This window comes from Dendrobium catenatum, unplaced genomic scaffold (assembly GCF_001605985.2).
Source record: "Dendrobium catenatum unplaced genomic scaffold, ASM160598v2 fragScaff_scaffold_1369, whole genome shotgun sequence".
Taxonomy (NCBI): Eukaryota; Viridiplantae; Streptophyta; class Magnoliopsida; order Asparagales; family Orchidaceae; genus Dendrobium; species Dendrobium catenatum.
Window position 1 is genome coordinate 373738 of NW_021319831.1, and position 17135 is coordinate 390872.

Consider the following 17135-nt stretch of genomic DNA (forward strand, 5'->3'; position numbering starts at 1 on the left):
CAAAAAAAATTAGGGGGGGGGGAAACCCCCCCCCCCCCCCCCCGGCTTTAGGTAGATTGGCCCTTGTGCATAAATAGATGATACTTTCAACATAGAAGTTGCAGATCATGGTGTTCGATGAATGCTTCAAAACTTAAGTGTTTAAATATGATTTTCAAAAGAAAGTGACTTAAATATGCAAATGACTATGACAATCTCAAAAGAAAGTGACTTAAATACTCTTACTAGTGATCAAACTAAAACATGCAAATGACTATGACAATCTCACTTTTCAAAAGAAAGTGACTTAAATATGATTTTCAAAAGAAAGTGACTTAAATAACATAACTCTAATATGATTGAAGTGTCTAAATGTTGAAAGAATAATTTATGATCAAGGGAATTAATATTGTTTGATGAAACGTTTTACATCAATCCATCACCACTGAATATATCATTAAATCTTTGAAGTTCGACAACCGAATATTTTGAACCATCATAAAACCATTTTCATTGAACCAACATCGTCCAACAACTGTCGTTAGACTAATGACGTTTTACCATTGTCATTAGGCTCATGTACTGTAATGCCCCAAAATTAAATTTTGGAAGAATTGTCTATTTTAATTTCTTAATTAATTTACTTTTGAAATTAACTAAATTCAATACATAGAAACTAGCAAAAATAACTAAAAATTATTTTCTTTAATATATAATTCTTTTTATTTTTTTCAAAATTCATATACAATAACTAGGAGTTCAATCAGTGCATCTCTAACAAAAAATACATAAGCTAAATAAAACTTGAATCATGATCAATCTCACTCCATTGGATCATAGCCCTTTCAGAAAAAAAATATAAAAACCCACTAAGTGAGTGAAAAATTTTGTAGATTACTTCAACTTAAAACTGTAATCAATACACGAAAATAAAAAAGTAATATGCCAATATGTATGTAATCATTCAACCTATATCAGTATGAACATATAACTGTGAAGGCATGTAAGAATCAATGTGAACAGGTCATCTCATATGAGTAATAAAAAACAATGAAAGCAGTATAATTCATAATCAGTGATTATTAGTCATATAAACGATCTTTAGATTTTGTCATTCCTATACTCATGTGAAGTGCAATGTAACGAGCGTATCATGAATCTGTACATGCCTATTATATGACATTTTATTTAGATTTATATGTTGTCACATATGTATCAGTATACATGTTATATAAATCAAGTGTTTTGTATCTGTCTATATGTGATGTAGAATAACAAAGAATGCATATAAAATATTGTATCATGTATAATGCAATATATATAATATGATTCATAAGTATTAGATGTCTTTGTATCAATTTTATTAGTTATATCATGTAATTGTGACAATCATGATTTGTATCATGCGCATATCATATTATATCATATCACTTACACAATTCATTGTGTATGCTAATATCATATGCATCTAATCGTACGTAAAGGAAGAATTATAACCTAAAGGAAAAGAACACTAGCATTAAACTTGGATGGCTCCACGAATGGAGTTATCTACCACTAGCAAGTTTAATCCTAAAGAAAGGAAGATTCTTAACCTAAAGTAAAATGAAACTGGATTAAAACATGTTTGGTGCCACAAGGGGAGTTATCAATCTCTAGCACATCTAATCGAAATGAAAGGAAAAATTCTAACCTAAAGGAAAAGAAAATTTGATTAAACTAGGACGGTGCCTCGAAGACCATTATCCCCCACTAGCACCTCTAATCCTAACAAATGAAAGAATCTTAACCTAAATGAAAAGAAGACTGGATTAAACAAAAATGGAGCCACGAAGTAAATCTCCACCACAAGCACGTTTAATCTTATAAAAAGGAAGAATTCTAATGTTCTGAAAAAGAAAACTTGATTAAACTAGGATTGTGCCACGAAGGGCGTTATCCACCCTTAACACATCTAATCCTAAGGAAATGAAGAATTCTAGCTTAAAATAAAAAGGTAACTGGATTAAACTAGTATGGTACCAGGAAGGGCATTATCGACCATTGGCTCATCTAATAACCTAAATGAAAAGAAATCTGGATTAAACTAGTATGGTGCCATGAAGGGCGTTATGCAAGACTAGAACATCTAATCTTACAGAAAGAAAGAATCATAACCTAAAGAAAAAGAAACCTGGGTTAAACTAGGATGGTGTCATGAAGGGAATTGTCCATCACTACATGTCTAATACTAAGAAAATGAAGAATCATATCCTAAAGGAAAAGATAAATGAATTAAAACTACACTGGTGCCATAAAAGGCTTTATCCCCTACTAGCACAATTAATCCTAATGAAAGGAAAATCTTAATTTAAAGGGCAAAAAAAAGGTTAAACTAGAATAGTGCAACGAAGCACGTTATCGAACCCTAGCTCGTCTAATCCTAAGGAAAGTAAGAGTCCTAACCTAAATGAAATAAAAACTGAATTAAACTAGGATGGTTCCACGAAGGGTATTGTTCACCACAAGCATGTCAAATCCTATAGAAAGGAAGAATCCTACCCTAAATAAAAAGAAAACTAGATTTAACTAGAATGGTGGGCATCATACACGACTATAATGCCTAATCCTACGAAAAGGAAGAATCCTAATCTAAAAGAAAACTGGATAAAACTAGGATATTGTCCATGAAGGGCATTATCCACTACTAGCACGTCTAATCATACGAAAATGAAGAATTCTAACCTTAAGGAAAAGAAAATTAGTTTTAAACCTGGATGGAGCCACAAAGGGTTTTATCTACCACTAGCACGTTTAATCCTAAGGAAAAGAAAAATCATAACCTAAAGGCAAAAGGAAACTTGATTAAAACATGTTTGGTGCCACGAAATGTATTATCCACCTCTAGCACACCTAATCCTAAGGAAAAGGAAAATTCTAACCTAAAGGAAAAGAAATTTTGATTAAACTAGGATGGTGCCTCGAAGGGCGTTATCCCCCACTAGCGCCTCTAAGCCTAACAAATGGAAGAATTCTAACCTAAAAGAAAAGAAGACTGGATTAAACAAGGATGGTGCCACGAATGGCATTTTCGACCATAAGTACGTCTAATCTTAAGAAAAGGAAGAATCCTAATGTAATAGAAAAAAAACTGGATTAAACTATGATGGGGCCACGAATGGTAATATCCACCCTTAGCACATCTAATCCTACGAAAATGAAAATTCTAATTTAAAGGAAAAAGAAAACTGGATTAAACTAGTATGGTGTCAGGAAGGGCATTGTACACCACTAACACATCTAATTCTAAGGAAGAATTCTAACCTAAATGAAAAAAAAAAACTAGATTAAACTATTATGGTGCCACAAAGGGTGTTGTGCACCACTAACACTTCTAATCCTAAGAAAAGGAAGAAACCTAATATAAATGAAAAGAAAATAGGATTAATTTAGGATTGTGCGACGAAGCGCATTATCCACTACTGGCTCAACTAATCCTAAGGAAATGAAGAATCCTTACCTAATGGAAGAGAAAACTAGATTAAAACTCGGATGGTGCCGCGAAGGGAATTATCCATCCAGAACAATTTTAATCCTAAGGAAAGGTAAAATCCTAACCAAAGTAAAAGAAAACAAGATTAAATTAGGATGGTGCCACGAATGGTGTTATCCACCACTAGCACTTATAATCCTACGAAAAAGAAGAACCCTAACCTAATGGAAAAGAAAAATAGATTAAATTAGCATAGTGATACGAATGGATTTATCCACCACCAACACGTCATATCCTAAGGAAAAGATGAATCATATCCTAAAAGAAATAAAAATTGGATTAAAACTTGGATTGTGTCATAAATAGTGTTATCTACAACTAGCACTTCTAATCTTAGGGAAAGGAAAAATTCTAACCTAAAGAAAATGAAAATTAGATTAAATTACGATGGTGCTATGAAGGGCGTTATCCACAACTAGCAAATCATATCCTGAGGAAATGAAGAATCCTAACCTAAGGAAAATGAAAACTAGGTTAAACTATGATGGGACTACTAAGGACATTGTCTAGCACTATCACGTTTAATCCTAAGGAAGAATCCTAATCTAAAGGAAAAGAAAACTATATTAAACTAGAATGGTGCAATGAATGACATTCTTCACCACTTGCACGTCTAATCCTTAGGAAAGGAAGAATGCTAACCAAAAGAAATGAAAACTATATTAAACTAGAATGGTGCCACGAATGACGTTATTCACCACTAGTACGTCAAATTCTAAGGAAAGAAATAGTTCTAACCTAAGAGAAAAGAAAACTAAATTAAAACAAAGATGGAGGCACGAAGGGCATGGTCCACCACAAGCAAGTCTAATCAAAACGTATAATCCAAACCTAAAGTAAAGGAAAACTGGATTAAATTAAGATGGTGCCACGAAGGGCATTGTACACGCCTAGAGCTTCTAATCCTATGAAAAGGTAGAATACTAAACTAAAGAAAAAGAATTTTGAATTAAACAATGATGGTGCCGCTTAGGTCATTATCCACCACATGAACATCTAACCTTTAGAAAAGGAAGAATGTTAACCTAAAGGAAAAGAGCTGAACTAAACTAGGATGGTGCCAAGAAGGGCATTATCCACCACTAGCACATATAATTCTAAGGAAAGATAAAATTCTAACCTGAGGTAAGGAAAATGCTAACCTAAAGGAAAAAAAAAAACTGGAATAAACTAGAATGGTGCCACGAAGGATTATCTACCACTAGCACGTCTAATACTATGGAACGGAAGAATACTGACCTAAATGAAAAGAAAACTGGATTAAACTACTATGGTTCCACAAAGGGTGTTATGCACAACTAGCACGTCTAATCCTACAAAAAGGATAAATTCTAACAATAAGAAAAAGAATTTGGATTAAACTAGAATAGTGCCACAAAGGGCTTTATCCATCACTAGCACATCTAATCCTAAGGAAAGAAAAAATCCTAACTTAAAGAAAAAGATAACTGGATTAAAACTAGGATGATATCACGAAGGGCGTTATCCCCCATTAGCACCTTTAACCCCAAGGAAAATAAAAATCCTAACCTAAAGGAAAAAAATATGGATTTAACTAGAATAGCTCACGAAGCGCGTTATCCACCCCTAGCTCATCTAATCTTAAGAAAAGTAAAAATACTAACCTAGAGGAAAAGAAAACATGATTAAATTAGGATGTTGCCAACAAAAGGCATTGTCCACCACTAACATGTCAAATCTTAAGGAAAGAAAGAATCCTAATCTGAATGAAATGAAAACTAGATTAAACTAGTATGGTGTCACGAAAGGCATAATAAACGACTAACATTTCTAATCCTACCAAAAGTAAGAATCCAAATATAAAGGAAAAGAAAATTGAATTAAGCTAGGATGGAACCACGAAGGGCATTGTCTACCACTAGTACGTCTAGTCCTAAGAAAATGAATAATCCTAACCAAAAGAGAAAGAAAATTGAATTAAACTAGGATGTGTCATAAATGGCGTTATCTACCACTCGCACATTTTATCCTATAGAAAGGAAGAATCATAACCTAAAGGAAAAGAAGCTGGATTAAAATAAGGATGGTGCCACGAAAGTCAATATCCACCATTAGCACTTTTAATCCTAAGGAAGGGTAAAATACTGATTTACAGGAATAGAAAACTGGATTAAACTAGAATGGTGCAATAAAGGGCATTATTCACCACTTGCACGTATAATCCTTAGGAAATAAAGAATGTTAACTAAAAAGAAATAAAAACTGGATTAAACTAGGATGGTTCCATGAAGGGCGTCATTCACCACTAGCACGTCAAATTCTAAGGAAAGAAATAATTCTAACCTAAAATAAAAGAAAATTAAATTAAAACTAGAATGGTGCCACAAAAGGTCTGGTCCACCACTAGCACGTCTAATCAAAACGAAGAATCCTAACCTAAATTTAAAAAAACAAAACGGGATTAAATTAAGACAGTGCCACAAAGGGCATTGTACACCCCTAGAACGCCTAATCCTATGGAAAGGTAAAATACTAACCTAAAGAAAAAAAAAACTATTATGGTGTCGCGTAGGGCATTATCCACCACTTGAACATTTAAACCTTAGGAAAGGAAGAATATTAACCTAAAGGAAAGAACTGGATTAAACTAGGATGGTGCCACGAAGGGCATTATCCATAACTAACACATATAATTCTAAGAAAAAAAAAAGTGCTAACCAAAATGGAAATAAAATTGTATTAAAATTAGGATAGTGCAACAAAAATTTTGAGGCACCACTAGCATGTCTAATCCTGAGGTAAGGAAAATCCAAACCTAAAGGAAAAGAAAATTGGATTAAACAAGGATGGTGCCACGAAGTGCATTATCCACCACTAGCACGTCTAATACAAAGGAACGAAAGAATCCTAACCTAAATGAAAAGAAAACTAGATTAAGCTATGGTTCTAAGAAGGGTGTTATACACAACCAGCACGTCTAATCCTACGAAAAGGAAGAATCATAACCTCAAGGAAGAGAATATTAAATTAAACTAGAATTGTGCCACAAAGGGCATTTTCCACCACAAGCATGTCTAATCCTAAGGAAAGAAAGAATCATAACCTAAAGAAAAAAATAACTGGAAAGGAGAAATCCTAACCTAAAGGAAAAGAAAACAAAATTAAACTAGGATTGTACCACGAAGGGCATTTTCCACCACTAGCATGTCTAGTCCTAAGAAAAGAAATAATCCTAACTTAAAGGAAAAAAAATTATTTAAACTAAGATGGTGCCACAGAGGGTGTTATCCACCACTCATACGTTTAATCCTATGGAAAGGAGAAATCCTAACCTAAAGGAAAAGAAGCTGGATTAAAATAAGGATGGTGCCACAAAGGACATTATCAACCACTAGCACTTTTAATCCTAAGAAAAAGTAAAACCCTAACCTACAGGAATAGAAAACTAGATTAAACTAGGATAGTGCCATGAAGTGCGTTATCCAACACTAGCACGTCTAATCCTATAGACCTAAAGAATACTAACAAAAAGGAAAAGAAAATGTAATTAAACAAGGACGGTGCCACGAAGGGCGCAATCCACCACTAGCATGTCATATCCTGAGGAATGTAAATCCTAAAATAAATTAAATGAAAACTGGATTAAACTAAGATGGTGCCACAAAGGGAGTTGTCCGTAATAGCTCGTCTAATCCTAAGGAAAGAAAAAATCCTAACCTAAAGAAAAAGAAAACTGGATTAAACTAGGATGATAGCATGAATGGCATTATCCACCGCTTGCATGTCTAATCCTTAATAAAGGAAGAATGCTAACCTAAAAGAAAAGAAAATTGGATTAAACTTTGATGGTGCAACGAAGGACGTTATTCAGCACGAGCACGTCTAATTCAATGAAAGGAAAGAATCCTAAACTAAATGAAAATAAAATAGGATTAAACTAGTATATTGCTATGAAGGACATTGTACACGACTAGCACGTCTAATCCTACAAAAAGAAAGAATCCAAACCTATCGAAAAAGAATTTTGGCTTAAACTAGGACGGTGCCATGAATGCATTGTCCACCACTAGCACGACTAATCCTAAGTAATTGAAGAATCTTATCCTAAAGGAAAAGATAACAGGATCAAAATAATGATGCTATCAAATATTCTGTATTTTTTATTTTATTCAACATTAGTATGTTAATGTAGTTTTTTTATTTTTTTTAGCTATCCAATGATGGAAGGCATCCAATGATCATGGTAGGTTGTTCTTGGGGCATGGTACACCTTTGGTTTGCTAGCTCGATTTGTCCTTGGCTGCTACTGGTTCTCGGGTTGGCTTATGGTCCACGGTTTTGGGCTTATGGTGATGCTTGGGAGGAGATGGTTCATTGGAGTTGAGCTTAATTGCTAAGTTGCTAACTCATTAATGATGAGCTAAAGTTTAGATCATTCAATGGGGGAATTTATTAGCTCATTAATCTTCTAAGGTAAGCTCATAAGTTGGATTCATTATGGAGTGGTCTTGTCTCTTTTCCTCCCCTTTTCTTCTTAAAATTCTGAGTTGTCCCATGGGTTCCCGTGCCTTGGCTCCTTGGTTCCCACAGTTGGCTGTGCTGGGTTGTTTTCCCGTGCCTTGGTTCCTCGGTTCCGTGCAGGCCTCCTTGGTTCTTGCGGCTGCCTCTTCGGGTTCCGCCTGGGCTGCTTTCCCGTGGCTAATGGGGGGTTTTTTTTCTATGGCTTTTGGTGCTCTGTTTCCTATGTAGAAGTGGGGAACATTTTGAGGTGGCTGTTGGCTTTTCATTTCCCTCATTCAATTTTAGAATATGAAAGGTTTTTGGGGCTGTTTGGTTTGTCCTCTCTTTCCTATAAATATGAGATATTTTTGTGAGGGAATGGGAGATGATTATTGAGAGCAAAGTTGCTAAAAACCTGAGGGTTCTTCTTGGAAAAGCTTGAGAGCTTGTTCCATTCTCCTTCTCCTCTAGGAAAGCTTGTGAGCTTCTCCTCTTTTGTCTCGGCTACTTATCTCTTTCGTCTCTCTGCAAGTTCCACTCCATTTGTATCTTTCTTCTTGAGCTTTGGAGGTGTTTGTTGGCTGATTTGGGAGCATTTGCTGGAGGAGTTTGGATTGGATGGTTGGACAATCTTGCTCTGGTGGACCATCGGTTTGCTAGCCCTAAGAACTATTTTACTTTAACCTACATTTCGATGCATCTGAGGAACCCGCTCTGACGGTTATCTGAGGATAGTGTTTTTTTACTATTATTTTCTTTATTTCTTTTGACTTTTCTTCTAGTTTTTTTCATGAGATTTTGGATGTTATAGATGATTTCTACTATTTGAATCGAGTTTGGTTTTGTTCTGCCCATTCTTCTCCTTATTTTGGCTTTTCTTACTAGTGTGCTTACATCAAATAAGGATGGTGCCACAAAGGTTGTTATCTCCCACTAGCACTTTTAATCCTAAGGAAAGGAAAAATCCTAACCTAAAGGAAAAAAATTAGATTAAACTAGAAAAGTAACACAGCGCGTTATCGAAACCTAGCTCATCTAATCCCAAAAAAATTAAGAATACAAACCTAAAGGAAAAGAAAACTTGATTAAACGAGGATGGTTCCACGAAGGGCATTGTCCACCACTAGCATATCAAATCCTATGGAAAGGAAGAATCTTAGGATGGTTCCACGAAAGGATGGTTCCACGAAGAGAATTGTCCACTTCTCATAGATGTTTATAGGAGAGGATTTTAAGAGAGAAATGCATCTAGGAGAGGATTTGAGGCTTCTAAGAATGTAATTGCTAAGATAGACAAATAGAGCTTATAAAAGAGAGACCAAAAAAGAGAGGTTACAAGAGAGAGCAAGCCTTTTAGGAGAGTGAGACCTGTAAGTGTGTGGGTGAGAGAAAGGCTTTTTATGAGATATATATATACTCCTAAGAGAGAAACTACTAAGAGGGAGAGCCTTCAAAAAGAGAGATGTATGTGCTTCTAAAAGAGAAAGAAATGCTTCCAAGAGAGAAATATAAGCTTATAAGAAGGAATTTTGATGAAAAGAAATGATGCAAGAAACTTCTACGATCAACAACGAGACTTTTAGGAGAAAGAGATGTTTCAAACAAAGTGAAAGGCTTCTAAGATTAAAAGAAGCTTTTAAGAAAGAAAGAGGCTCTAATAGAGAGATTTTTAAGAGAAAGTGCTTAGCAACAGGACTATTTAGGAAGAATTAGATAGTTAATAGCTTTTAAGATGGAGGGAGATGATTTTAAAAGAGAGAGAAAATTAGATTGAGAGGATTCAAAAAGAGATAGAAAATGAGATTTTAGAGAAAGGGGGTAAGGAAAAAGGGAAAGATGTACAGAGGGCTTACAAGAGGGAGAGAATGGGAGTGATGTTTCTAGGAGGGACGGGGACTTCTGAAAGAGTGAACGTATACAAGATAAGCTTACAAGAAAGTAGGAGAGAGTTAAAGATGCTTTTAAGGCAGGGATGAAGGAGGCATTTAAAAGATAGATGGGTTTATATAAAAAGAGAGATAAAAACTTCAAAGAGAGAGATGCTTTGAAGAGAGGGAGGGGCTTCTTTGAGAAAAAGCTTTCCAATTGAGAAAATCTTCATAGATAGGAACATTTCTTAAAGAGATAGAGAGGCTTATAAGGGACATAGAGAAACCTTCTATATAGTAATAGAGCCCTTTAAGATGAAGAGAGGTGGGTTTATGAGAGAGAGAAAAAGGCTTCTAAGAGAGAGATGAATTTGGAAGATGGAGATAGAGAGAGTTTAAGAAAGAGAGGAAATTATGAAAGAGAGAGCCTAATAAGATGAAGAGAGAGATTTCTTAGATGGTCAGAAAGAGAAATTCAAAAGGAGACAAGGAAGATAACGTGAGGAAGAGGAAGAGAGAAACTTTCTAGACAGAGTAATGAGACAAGCTTCAAAATGAGAGGGAGGATATTTAAAAAAGAGTGGTTTGTAAGGAAGAAAACTTAACAGAGAGAGACACTTATTAAAGACAAAGATTGTTTTTTAGAGAGAAAGAGAGAGGCTTCTATGTTACTTAAAATCTTATAACAAAGATAATATCTACAAAAAGAGAAAAAAGGATAGCCTATAAGAGAGAGAGAAAGAGTCTTCAAGGAAAGAAGTTTAATAGAGATTGAAAGGATTCCAAGCTTGAGAAAGAAGTGCTTTTAGGAGAGATGCTTCTAAGAAAGTCATATGGATACATACCACAACAATCAAAATCTTAACAGCTCCATCTATAGCATCCTTCACACTTGTATACCCCTTGACAAATTGAACACTTCAATCAGGATTCTTTGTATGACTAGTGAAGAATCTATAAATTATATCTCAAGTCTTCAGTTTGCAAGATCTAAAATTGAAAACATATAAATAATATCTCGGGTTCATGTTGTCCTTATGATTATAAGGACAACAAGAACCAACGCTGCAACAGATAGCCCTACTATGCCAATTAAAGTAGCAACACCATTCAAGCGCACATTTTCAAAGGAATCATAAATGAATCACATATAAAAATCAATATAATCATAAGCAAAACATTAATAAAAAGGGACACAAAAAAACCTATAATGGAGTTTGTTCCCCTCTGTCTTCCAATATACTTTGCCATCAGTAATCCCCCTTCAGTATTGATCCCCAGAGCAGTCACCTGCATACAGAATAATTTAGAAGAGACATAGGCAAGCAAAAATAATAACAAAAAAATACATTAAGAATCAATATAGGTAATATAACTTCCAAGGCATAATTACATCTAACTTTGCTTTATGTAACTCTGAATGAGAGTTAGGGAGAAAAACTAGAACCAACCATGCCCCTAGAAAATGAAATCATCCTTCAACAACATTACCATTATCATCGTTATACTAATGCGCACTATTTGAGGCAAATGAATCGGTAAAATGGCAAACACCCATCCATGTTAATTATAGAGAAAAGAAGATTTCAACTCAAAAAAATGAAATCACCTCATGAAATTTTCTAAACCCAACCTAAGTCACCGAACCACCATAGGGATATCCAATTAAATATCACTCAAATAATGCTAACAATGAGCTCTTCTAGAACTACCGGCTTCTCATTTAAAATAAATGTCCTGGTTCCAGTAAATATGAGATACCAGCCACTAATTCTTATAAATTTACTGCTAAAAATTTGCAATTATGGCTCCTTAAAATCATGACAAGTTCCAAGCATGCTTCAAAACAAAAATATTTAAAACTACTTGTGGTTTATGAGGAATATTTTGTTCCAATCATAAGTACTCAAGTCACAAAGCTAGTTTAAAATACTATTCAATCATCTATTGTGGCATCTATTGGATCGAGTTAACGCACCAAGCAATAATAGAACTATAGATATCAGATAATCCCCACACTGCTATTAGCATAATCCCATAATCGTCGGCAACTTTGCACCCTGGCATCAAAAATGGTGTTTTGAGATCCTTGTGCGCCTGCAACAAAGAATTGAAACAATCTTGTTAGTCTCAAGGATGAGAAATATAAAATAACAACATCAATATCAAACCTTTATCCCATTATGGGGTCAGCTTCGTTAGTCCTTTTTCTTCATTGTGTCCTATTAAGAGTCCTTCTCATTTAATATAATAAAAAATATCATTTCTTATACTTTCTAAACAAATTTTTTTATTTCTACATCTACATTTCTTAACATAGGCCGTATCTAATACATTTTACTTTTCTAACCAAGTCAACAAAAGATCGATGCTTTATGTCACCAAACCATCTGAGATGACACTCTCTAATTCACATTAAATATCTCTAAGCGGACTTCGCATTCATGGAACCTCTATAATGAAAATATTCATTTTTTCTCAAGGTATAGATATTCTCTAAATTGCATATAAACATATCAAAGGCACAAGTTTAATCAAGATCATGACTACGTCAAGTTTCATCAAATGAAAATTGTATTAAAGCATGCATAAAAAAGACAACTATCAATTAACTTTTCATAGAAAATAAATCTCAAATCTTTTGTCACCTATCAAAAATTGCATAAATACAATCAAATAACAAAAGATGATGATTGATCGGTCCAACATGTCCAATTTTATAAGAAGAACAGCGAAGTTCCACCCCCCATGCCTGCAACCCTTAATGGAGGGGGTCAACTAGCTTGATTAAGAGGAAATTAAAGAGTATTTAGGCAAAATTCAAATAGAAGGAACTACTATGGGATTTGACCTAATTTTGTATGCTTAAGTATGTTTGGAGGCTAGAGTTAGGTTTTTCCATCTCTATGTTGTTATAATTTCTTGGTTCCTGATTTTTCCTTTGGCTCTAGCGACGTCAAAAGATTAGGGTATGGTTGTAAACGAGTTGAGTAGATTCGGCAAGTGTCCTTATCGAACTCGACATGTAATTAGAAAATCAGCTCGAACTTGAGCTCAAGCTCGAGTCAATCTCAAAAGGCGAGCTTGAGCTCGGCTCGGCCCACTGTAAACGAGCTCGAGCTGAATTGCAAGCCTACGACAAATTCCGCAGTCTAGTCATCTTTCATATGTAGTCTGAGTGTCTTCCATGCACAATCTGCGAACACCAACACGCTCGTCTGCCTCGAGCCTAGCATGGTCCGCCTCACGCGGGTCATCTACCTCCTACGACCTTTCGAGCATCACACGGTCGGTTGTTCGCCAGGAATCTAGAATTCAATATTTGGGCGAGATTTAAAAAGAAGTATTTCTTATTAATTTTTAATAATATTTAAATTTAATAAATAAAATAAACATTATCTAAAAAAATATTAATAGTGATTCGAGTCAGCTTGCAAGCCAAGTCTCATCAAGCTCGAGTTTGAGCTTGAGCTCGAACTCGTGGCTCAATAAGCTTGACTCACGAGTAAGTTATAAGTCGAGCTCGAGCCGGCTTAGCTCACTTACACTCCTTGATTTGGGAGAGCTGGATCTTCCTCTTCAATAGAAGATCCATTGTATCTTGTTGTATTCCTTCATCTTTTATCAATTAAAGAAATTCAATTCTGATTTTTCTTCCAAGTTCTTCTCAAGTTCTATTTTGCAAAATACTGAAATTAAATTTCAGCAGGGGAGACTCTTGTTTCCTACAAACATATCCTAAAACATTGGTATCAGAGATAGAGATTTGGGTGTGTCACCAATTAGTGTTCTGGCTTATTGCTACCTCTATATTCAGAAGGATGAGATAAAGAAGCTGATCTGAGAGATGTTGGAGGAGAGGATTATCAAACTGAGTGTGAATCCTTTTTTTAGCCCAACCTTGTTATTCAAGAAGGACGGGAGCTGGAGATTCTGTGTTGATCATTGGGCTTTGAAGGAGACTATACCGGGCAAGTTTTCCATACTATCGGTGACTGATGAGCTACTGGATGAGTTTTGTGGAGCGGTGGTGTTCACCAAGGTGGATCTGAAGTCGAGATACCATCAGATCAGGATAAGGGATGAGGATATCCCGTAGATTGCTTTTAGAACACATTAGGGGCATTACTATATGGTTTTTAAAGCTATTAGGCTATAATTTTGAGATTCATTATTGTCCAAGATTGGAGAACAAGGTGGTGAATGCCTTGTCCAATTGCATGGGGGAGCTTCAGGAGTTGGCTATGTCGATACCAATGATGTTGGATTGGGGGGCGATCGTAGAGGATAGTATGTAGGATGAGAAGTTGGGAAAATTAGAGTAGATCTTTTGAAGAATGAGAATAGTCACCTAGACTACTCTTTAGAGGGGGAGAGACTTATGTACTATGGGAGGTTTATGATGCCACAGACCTTAGTTTATATCCCACAGCTACTGTAAGAGTTCCACAGGAGCGCTATGGGAGGACATTCTATTATACAGAAAACATACAGGAGACTAGCAATGGAGTTGAATTAGAAAGGGATGCATAAGGATATGGAAGAGATGGAGGCTACATGTGATGTACGCCAGCGGAACAAGTACATGGCCATCGGGGGGGAGGGTGTACTTCTTTCCAAAACCTAAAGGAAACATTACAATATAAACCTCTCATGCCAATTTAAACATCTATAACACATTAATCCTACACATGTCATAGCTAATTACTCCCCTTAAGCTCACTAATACACATTCACCTACCCATATCCTAAACCTCTAATTAAACAGATAAGCATATTCATCAAATAAAGCATGTTCATTATATAAAGCATAAATCTTCATTTTAAAGTAAATCATAGATCTTAATTTGGTAATTTCTTTAGTATAACTCATAGTTTGTCAAAACCCCTATCTTCAATAAAATAGAAATTAAATGAAAATTTCAGTTTTACTTAAAAATCAAATTTTTGAAACCTACAACATTAATATCATTACATTTGCATAAGAAAACATCCCCCTTCCCTAATTCTATGCTTAGGACATTAAATTTTCAGATTTATACATAAAAAAATGATGAAAAATATTTTTTTCTCAAAAAAGTCCAATTTCTCTTAATTAGAGAGCTCTCATAACCCTTAGGAACAAGTTTATTAACATGCAAGCTTAGAAATATAAAATTTGGAAAAGCCCTAATTTAAACTACAAAATCTCTTAAGGAAAACATTGGATTTCAAGGTAAAAATGTGTCTATATCCTTCCCAACACCTTTCTTAAACAAAATCTCATGTTTAAAAGAAACCCTATTTTTGGAACCAAGATTTTCCTTAATCAAATTTCAAGTTTAAGACTTAAAAACATAAGCATAACCAAGCCCTAACATTATTCTAAAGAAAACTCCAACAAAATCCAAACCCTAAAATTTTGGTTCATGAAAATCTCAAGAAAAGAACAAGGTTTTTCAAGTTTAACTTACCTCTTATCTTCTCCAAGCCTTCCTCTAGCTTTTTCCTAAGGAATCTCACCGGAAAACCAAGCCGACCGCCGGCTTTCACGCGTCCCCCACCGTTCTCCCCTTCTCTCCCGTCTGCTCTCCTCTCTCACGGCTGAAAGAAACACAATGGACCGATTATTTCAATCCCTTAAGGTTTAAAAATTAGTAATATGCAAAAGGACGCATATGCCCCTCTCCCATAATCTTCTCTAATGTCATATAAAGGGCAAAAAAAGAAGAAAGGCTAAAATTTTACTTAAACCATCTTCAAAAAATTTTAATTCTCAAACCTAGTGAAATTTGTTATAAGTTCTTTATACCATTTCGATCGAAATTTCGTGTAGAATTTAATAAAATTTATTTCGTCGAATTCTGACAACTTTGAAATTTTTCCTAAATTTGTCGCGACACATCGAAATGTGTGTGACACATTCGAACGACTGTTTTCGGGTTTTACAACTTCAACCCCATAGAACTACTAAATAGGGTAAGGGATGAGGTCACCATGGGCTTTATTGATGGGTTACCTCAATTAAAAAGATTTACTATGATTCTGATGGCTGTTGATAGATTGAGATAGTACGTTCACTTCATCCCCCTATGACATCCTTACACGAAAGTGATGATAACAGCAACATTCATCAGGGAAGAGGTTAGGTTAAATGGGATACCAGAGTCTGTAGTATCAAACAAAGATAAGGTGTTCCTCAGTCATTTTTTGAGGGAGGTGTTTAGGCTACAGGGAACAGTACTGAAGAGAAGCACCGCTTATAATCTAGAGACAAACGGGCAAATAGAAGTAGTAAACTGGGGCTTGGAGACATACCTGCGATGTTTTGCTTCAGAAGCACCTAGGGTATGGGTCAAGTGGTTGGCATGGGCAGAATACTGGCATTTTGTACCTCTATGCCTACCAGATGACTCCTTTTAAGACGTTGTATAGGAGATCCCTCCACATTTGATATATTTTAGGCATAGAGGCACACAAGTATCTTCAGTAAAGCAGTACTTGGAGGAAAGGGATAGGGTGCTAGAGGAGTTAAAAAGACACCTACTAAGGATCAACAAATTATGAAGAAGCAGGTAGATGAACACAAGAAGGACATCTAGTTTGTCATTGCGGATACGCCATTCTTAAAGCTGCGACCAAACGGACAGGGTAGTAGCCAACTGAAGAAATGAGAAGTTAGCCGCGAGGTATTTTGACCCTTATAAGGTATTGGAGGGGATTAGAGCAGTGGCTTATTGCTTGAGTTTATCCCCGACGGCGTTCATACACCAAGTGTTCCATGTTTCACAGTTGAGGAGAGCAGCGGAGGATCATGCAACTAGTTCAGAACTACAATGGAGGTGGTTTTGGAACCACATGAGCTTAAAGGGCTCTGACAAGGAAAGGGCAAGTCTAATGAAGGGTTGATTAAGTGAAAGAGATTAACTAACTATGATGTCACTTGAGAACCATACGAGAGGGTGAACATCAATTTCCCTCCTTCCACCTTAAAGACAAAGTAGCTCTTAGGGAGGGGAGTATTAATAGACAGGTCCAAGGACCGGTCTAATTTTATAAGAGTGACATGGAAGTTTTGCCCTCCATGCTTGCCACCCTTGAAGGTGGGGGTCCACTTGCTTGATTAAGAGGAAACGAAGGAGGTTTTAGTAGGAAAAATTCAAATAGAAGGGACTGTTTTGGGATTTGACCTAATTTTGTATGCTTAAGTTTATGTTGCACCGATACGGATATGGCGACACGGATACGACACGATACGGATACGGGACACGTCAATTTTTAAAAATATAGGATACCAGTACGGCGCGAACACGGCA

At 35.6% G+C, this 17135-nt stretch overlaps 1 protein-coding gene across 16 annotated transcripts in view; it reads right to left on the reverse strand.

Moving 5' to 3' along the window:
• The window catches only part of LOC110110781 (E3 ubiquitin-protein ligase UPL6-like), a 146834-nt gene that overhangs the window by 49626 nt on the left and 80073 nt on the right, over positions 1–17135 (reverse strand). For 11 of the 16 annotated variants that reach the window (XR_003702500.1, XR_003702505.1, XR_003702504.1 and 8 more), the window contains 2 exons: positions 11819–11937; positions 11046–11130 (listed from right to left, as the gene is read on the reverse strand). The gene's annotated coding sequence lies outside the window, so the exon portion shown is untranslated. Of the gene's footprint in view, positions 1–11045; positions 11131–11818; positions 11938–12011; positions 12046–15293; positions 17076–17135 lie in introns of those variants that run through there. The other 5 variants (XR_003702510.1, XR_003702507.1, XR_003702508.1 and 2 more) reach the window with 4 other exon arrangements.